The 7,852-nt window shown below is 34.3% G+C and overlaps 1 long non-coding RNA gene across 1 annotated transcript; it reads right to left on the reverse strand.

The window, feature by feature from the left end:
* Positions 1 to 753: 753 nt before the first annotated feature.
* LOC108737120 lies at positions 754 to 3,596 on the reverse strand. Its single transcript, XR_001937820.2, has 3 exons — positions 3,414 to 3,596; positions 2,991 to 3,115; positions 754 to 2,669 (listed from the first exon to the last, which is right to left on the reverse strand). It is a non-coding gene; the product is annotated as an uncharacterized LOC108737120 (long non-coding RNA).
* Positions 3,597 to 7,852: the final 4,256 nt, after the last annotated feature.

Below are 7,852 nucleotides of genomic sequence, written 5' to 3' on the forward strand. Positions count from 1 at the left end.
ATCGATTATCGAATAAATGTTAGTAGAATTTTCAGATTTGTTTAATTGTAATAGAATTTTCAAATTTGTTTAATTGTAATTGTAATTTATGTTTCACTAAGTGGTAAAACCAAATTCTTGAAATTTATATAATTAATTATAACAACTATTACTTCTTATTATTTATCAAGCAAGTTTGTTTTATTATATTTGTAATAATTATAGATAAGACTGTTTGTTTTTTCATTTTTTTAATGTTTATGTATCTTTTTGTTGCAGAGGGACATCAGGCGTCGATCTTCGTGTCGCGTCGCGTCGGGAGTGCTCCAGGTCGTCGAGTTTCGGACTTCGAAGTCGCCAATACCCGGAATCTCGGACCTTCCGAGATCCTGGGTCTTGGAAACTTCGAAATTCGATTCTCAAAGTCCTCCTCGGAGGACTTTGAGCGTCTAATTTCGAAGTTTCTGAAACCCAAGATCCCGGAAGTCCGACTTCCCTGTATTGGGGGCCTCCAGTCCGAAATTTCTACGACCCAACGTCCGGGCCTTGTCCCGGACGCTCTTCGACTTAACAAAACCTTCGGCGCTAGACCTGGTAGGCCTGAAAAATTTTTTTTGTCATTTTTTAAATAAAACACATTGTAAGGTTCTCTTCTCTTTTATTCGACGGCCCCACCCTTCCCTTCCCGGGGGCCCTCGCCCCCCGGTCCCGGGGCTTTCGACCCCGGGGCCTCTGCCCCTGGTGCCCCCCGATCCCCGGGGACTTCGACCCCGGGGCCCCCGATCCCGGGGCCTTCGCCCTCGGGCCCACCCTACCCCACGTGGGTACGAATGTATGAATGGTGGGGACTTCTGAGGGTGAGAAGTCCCCACCATTCCTACATTCGCACCCACTCCACGTGGGTTTGAATGTATGAATGGTGTATGGGGTGTGGCCCCCACCATTCATACATTCACCCCCACGCATACCCGCCTGCCACACGTGGGTTTGAATGTATGAACGGTGAATAGGGTAAGATCCCCACCATTCATACATTCATCCCCACACATACGTATACATACACTTTTCATTCGCACACATACATAGGTACACCCTTCATTCATATTTTCATCCTCTCGTACATGCAGCTTCTCTCTCTGATTTACAACCCTCAGTCAAACATGCTCTCTCTCTCATACATACTTTCTAACTCCCTGATATACTCCCTTCACTCTTACATTCACCCACTCTTGCTTACATCGTCACTTACTCCTTCAATCACGCCACCATTCCTCTCATGCACGCTAAACATACATACAACCCTTATTCATACCTTCAGTCATACCTTCATGCTAACACTCTCTTATTTACACCCTTCTTTCATATCTTCACTTTCTCACACATGCTTTTTCACTCTCTAACATTCACCCTTCACTCTTACATTCTCCCTCTCTAACATACGTTGTCACTTGCACCTTTAATAACTCCACCATCCCTCTCATGCACTCTAGACATACATACAACCCTTATTCATACCTTCAGTCTCTCGTTCATGCTCCCACATATCTATTTACACCCTTCTTTCATTTTCTCACCTTCTCATATATACCTTCTTACTCTCTGATATTCACCCTTCATTCTTACATTCTCCCTCTCGTGCATACGTTGTCATTTACACCTTCCATCCCTTTCATGCATATAAGACATACGTACATACATTTCTTATTCATATTTTCACCCTCTCTTACACACTCTCTCTGATTTATTTCTCTCACTTTTACCACTCATTCATAGCACTCATACATCTCATACTTGCCCCCCATTTTCACATTTCTCTCATACTTATACGTTTACACCTTAAGACACACTTTCATTCATATCTCCAGCCCCATTCGGACACACTCATTCTTACTTTCTCGCCTTCATTGTCACCCCTCAAATAAGTCCCCCTTTCCCAATAGTTTACTATTTACAGTGAAATTAACAATAGCATCTATACCTAAACATTTACAAATATGTGATAATACATTACTAGTTGTATCATAACGAAATATAAATAAATATTCCTAGTTTTACAATACTAAATATCTCAACTAATGTAATTATATATTCCTACAATTTAAAGAAGTGTTATTACAATAAAACTTAAATAAACTAGTACAAAAGCAAATTGGTATTTTATTATATGTAATATAACATTAATAAATATTAACTAATAAAAACAAACTTATTGATTTAAACACTCAACATTTTGAATGATAAATTTCTTTCCCAAAAATACTTTAAAGAACAAAATTACTGCGAGATACCTACTAAAAAAATGTTAACTGAAGAAACTTTGAGTAAAATATCAGTATGCATATTTTAAAATCAATAAAAGTCTAAAAATGATTACAAGTAAGTATTGAGATAGTTTACAATTAAATTTTCAGATCTAATATATTAAACAAATGAAATTTAAGAAGTGAAAATTATCAAATAATATGAAACATGAAAGGAATGAAACTCAAAATTCAAAAAATTGAAGTGATTAAAATCTTGTTCGATAAAGCTTCACTATCTTACAAAAAGAATTACAAAAAAGCCTTATGAAATTCAGTTTCTGCAGACATCTCATCCTCACGAACGATCCATGTTCCTACATTCCATTGAAGACGGTGGGACATCATCGTTCCTGGGAGGGATGTTTATTTGTACTTCCCTTACGAAATCTGAAAGATATAAATCAATTATGAATTAAATTTAAACACTAAAAATAAAATATAAATTCATAATTAAATATTAATGTGAAAATATAAAAAAATCAATGATTACAGACAAGTATTGAATAAAAATTTACAAATAAAAGTTCAGATCTAATACAATTAAGCTAATAAAAGATAAGAAGTTACAATTATCAATCAATAAGAAACTAAAATCTCAAAAAATTAAGCTGATGAAAATACTAATACAATTAAGCAAATAAAACTGATTAAAATACTGTTCAACAAAACTATTTCTCTGCAAAAACTAATTACACAAAAAGGCCTTACCCAAAAACTTCAGTATCCACAGAACATTTCATCCTTACAAACGATCCATCTTCCTACTCTACGTGGAAGACAGTGGGACATCATCATTGCCAGGAGGGTTGTATATTTTACTTCCCTAACGAAATCTGAAAGATATAAATCAAACTTGGATTAAATTTAAACAATAAAAGTAAAATGTAAAGTAAAATGAAAATACATATTCAAATAATGATGTGAAAATGTAAAAAACCAAAGATTACAGGTAAGTATTGAATATGAATGTACAAATAAAAGTTCAGATCTAATACAATTAAGCTAATAAAAGATAAGAAGTTATAATTATAAATTAATCTGAAACTAAACACTCAAAAAATTGAACTAATTAAAATATTGTTTAACAAAACTCTACTTTCCTGCAAAAAGAAATTACAAAAAAAGACTTACCTAAAAAATTCAGCTTCTGCAGAAGACCTAAGCCTCACAAACGGTCCATATTGTTATCTTTCATCAAGAAAGACTTCACCATTCTCCTCCAGAAGGATGTAAGTATCAGAGATCCAAAGATAACGCTATCACATTCCAAACGAAACCTGAAAAGATCGAAATTTATTTTTAAATAAGTTTCACAAATCTTTATACCTAACCATTCAACATAACATATTTCACAAAAACAGTTCACTTATTTTAAGTTTTGTAATAAATTAAATATTCTAGATGTGGCAAAAAGGCTCTTGAAAAATCCAAATTTTAAGATTATGTAAAGACTACCCTTCATTTATGACCCTTAACACCGTTATGCCAGGTTTGTTACTACATTGGTTCAAACAATCAAATGAAAAGACAAGCCTTTTGGGCACAGAACGTATGCCTGAAATTTTTAAAATCAAGTACGAACTGTGCCAAAAAGGCCCGCGAAAACTTGAATAGTTCACGATTATGCAGAAACAGCTGTTAATTTACACCCTTATAACAGAGTTATTTCACGGTCGATTAAAGATNCGTCGATGACTACCTTAAATATACACAACTAAATCTTTAAAATTTCAACTGATAAGGGGATGCAGTGAGTGTGTTTTTGAGAAAAGAGAAAAATTTAAAATTAATTAAAATAATATGATTAAAACGCCACGTGGCGATACTTAAACAATAATCAATTCACGCAATCGTAAATGTTTATGTGTTTTTATCTGAATGCTACCACGTGGTGTAGGTAGTCTGATTATATCATTAGGTTTTCTATAATCCTTGATAGACACAAAAATTAGAGATAGTTCAATACGTACTGAAAATTTGAGTGTCTTAATTGATACACCGAATATATCAAAGACGAAGGAAGAACTTTGGTACTTGTATATCTTCAAAACAGAAGAAGATGGATGCATTTTCACAGGATCGTTAGGTTTTTAAAATCTGAAATAACTTTGTACCTATTAAATAAATATTCGGATTCGTAATTTTCTAATATGAGAAAATCAACAATTCCATGAAAACGTAGTACGTAATAGTTCAAGTGCGGCACTTATTGATTTCGATTATTTTCTTATTGATTTTTTTTATCGATCGAAATACATATAGATTGGCGCTTTGACAAACATACCCTCACGCTCAACATTAAAAGTACTAGACCGATTTATTGTCATTGTTTGTTCACATTACAAAGATTTGGTCGAAATGAACTGGACGATACTTTTAGTGTTGTTGGCATTCGAATGCAGTGTTTGTTTATGTGACTACTGGGCAGACAGAGAAAAACTAATACAAGAAGAATTTTCCCAAATACTTGGATCTTCCATCAAACTTACCCAGGAAGAGGAAGTTGTTAATAAAAGACTCATTAAGATCAAATCTGATGAGTACAACAACGGATTTAACAACGTTCTAAATTTTTTTCCTGCTCAACATTTCTTCAAGTCGATACCACAAGTTGAAAGATCTGAAGTGTTCAAGTTCATTCAAAAGGTGCCCAAGGGAGCTGACCTTCATGCCCATGATAGTGCCATTGTTTCGGATCAATTCCTTTTCAATTTAACTTACAGGAGCAATCTGTACGCCTGTTTTCAAAACGGAAGTTTTCAATTGAGGTTCTTTAGTGAGCCTGATCTCTCTTGCAACTGGTCTAACTAGGCAAAATTGAGACAGGAAGATGCTTCCCTTGACGATTTTATATTGTTCGTCCCACTCAAAGACGTTTTAACACACGTCTTTCATTTTTGACTCGAAATAAATTATTTATTACTAATATTTAACGTTTTGTGTTAATTGTTTATTGTAAACTCGTGAATTACAATTAGCAAATGCTAATGGCTGGTATCGGTAACAATATTGCAAAAAAATGTGCTTTCTTCAGTGGTTTCCACAAATACGACTTTCCTTCAAAGCGGTTTTCGCTTGTCCAGCAGAAATTTAATTTTTCTCAGGCTCTATCGGAATTATTTCTATTTTAAAGTTATTGGTAATTGTTGGTGTTAGTTCAAAAGCTCTTCGTAGTACGGTTGTCGATTGCGCCACCAGTCTTGCAGTTCTGCCTCTGCTGACCGTGTTTTCACATACGTAACAAGCTGGAAAATTCCGCAGTTGTTAACAATATTCGGCCATTAATGTGTTTCTGTGAAATCGTTTTCGGAAAATCGTAATTTTGGTGGTTCGAACAGCGAAATATATAGTGAAATCCAAAGCGAAACACGTAGTGATATCAGTGTTGGTATTTGTTAGTTAAAGACGCGTTAACATCTTATTCGTTATAAAAAAAAGTCAATAAAAAGGACGTTTGTTGTTGAAATGTGTTACCCATGGATAAAACCAATGCAGTATCTTGTCTAATGTGGAGCATTTCTATGAAGTATCTAATAATGGATAAAACAACATTCCGGGTGAGTTTTTACCGTTTGGTCGTACTTATTATTAAAATTTCGTCGTTTAGGGTAGATTTTTTAAGATTTTTACTTGATAAGGGACTTTTTCAAGTTGTTCTTAAACTGTTTTAATAATTTTCAAGTAGTTCAGCTACAATCTTAATCATATTAATTCAGTTTATATGCAATGATCAGTTCTGATTGTTTACTTAAAAATTGCTTCTACAAATGTTTTCAAAATTATGATTGCAGTGGATTTTGTACAGAAGAATGCTCATATTTTTAACCGTTTAGGTTTAAAAATTAAATACAAGCGTTACTGTTCACCGCTATTTTTCGCGGTTGAACGATATATAAGGCAGGCTTATTAGTCACTCAAGCGGTAATACGGTCGCAGATCGTAGGTTGACTGCCTAGACGCTGAGTGAGGGTACCTATAGCAAAGCGTTATTAGGTGGAATAGGCCAAACGGGCGACTGTAAGTCCGGCGGTGTATTACCCCCGNGTGCTGATTAACTCGGGTACCTATATTAGTGCTACTAAGTGGATTAACTGCCATGACATTATTTTTTCCGCGTAATAGTATTAAAAAAAAAAATGTTCCATCAAGAAAAACGGCTCAGTGGGACATACTTTTATTTGCTTCTCCGTAGGTAAAATATAGTGATAGAATAGAATATGTTCTTTGCTCCTATGTCTGGTTAATACATGTTTGAAATATAGAGACATACTAATTTCTTTTTCGATATTTTTTACTTATTTCAAGAACCTTGTACTATTTTCGTTCGCTAAAAGTTCAGTTTATGCGTTGAAGGAAGGGTAAACTTATGCATTGGAGAAAGAGTTAGTTCTCGCGTTTTCTACTTACAATTATTATTTATTATATATATCAGATTAAATGAGCAAAACGAAGACTTAACAAGCAAGACCACAACCAAGACCGAATAAGCAAGAGCAAGACCAATTCCAAGACTAGGACAGTCTTACCTTAATAAAACTTTAAGTGATACAAGCATAATTACCCTTTGTTATTATTTTCCCGGTCTTCTAGGTTTTCAGTTGTTAACTTTGAGCAAGTGAAGACGCCCTAATTCCAAAGAACCTCACGCACATCTTTTAGGGTACGATATGGAAATCAATTTTCTATTCTTAAATTTTATAGAGCTGATAGTGCTTCTTGCCCTGAAATATGATCGGTCATTTCCGGATCCCTCACGTATGAGTTGAAAGTATTAGTAAAATTAGGTATCTATGTGTGTAACAGTAAAGATTTTAATCCAAAAATTTTGTAATTTATCAGATGCTGGGTTTTCAGGTTGTGAGTTCAAAATCGATAGGTAGCGTCAAGAGGCGTAAGAAACAAATAAAAATAATCACATATGGACTAACAATACAGTTTCCTAAGGCGTCGTAGCATAATGACAAAGCCCGAGCTTATAAAACCATTACGTAGGAAATAATAACCGTAAGCAGCTGAAACTAATTTTGAGAAACACCTAAAGGTTTCAAGAAGCCTCTCAAGCAAACATTCATTTAAAAGAAACGTAACTTTTAAGCATTTGTATGAGATTACAACTAAAAGCGTATGAGAGGGTAGCTATTATATAGATAAGGAAAATTATTCATCGAACACACAAATTACACATTTCCTTGTCATATTTTCTTTTTATGCCACACCAGTGAAAATGCATAATATAGTAAATGTATGGAGTATACAGTTTTCTAAACCAGCCGAACTTTCAAAATCATTTGAACAAAGCGTAACACCTTTAAGGGTTTTACATTACATTAAATGAGCTTATGGGTATTACTTTAGTATTTATATGAAAAGGTGGCTGAAGGCATTTGTACGAATTTTCTTATACCACGTTTAATTTTTTAAAAGATGATGCCGCTGATGTATCTAACATTGTATCTATACAATTCCTAGGAAATGTATATAATTCCTAAAATCGCCTGGAAATGTGTGAAATAAATTATATTAGACACATTTCCTAGGAAATCCATACATTTCCTATATAGCAATCGGAA

The sequence above is a fragment of the Agrilus planipennis genome, unplaced genomic scaffold (genome assembly GCF_000699045.2).
Source record: "Agrilus planipennis isolate EAB-ADULT unplaced genomic scaffold, Apla_2.0 scaffold104, whole genome shotgun sequence".
NCBI classification, from domain to species: domain Eukaryota; kingdom Metazoa; phylum Arthropoda; class Insecta; order Coleoptera; family Buprestidae; genus Agrilus; species Agrilus planipennis.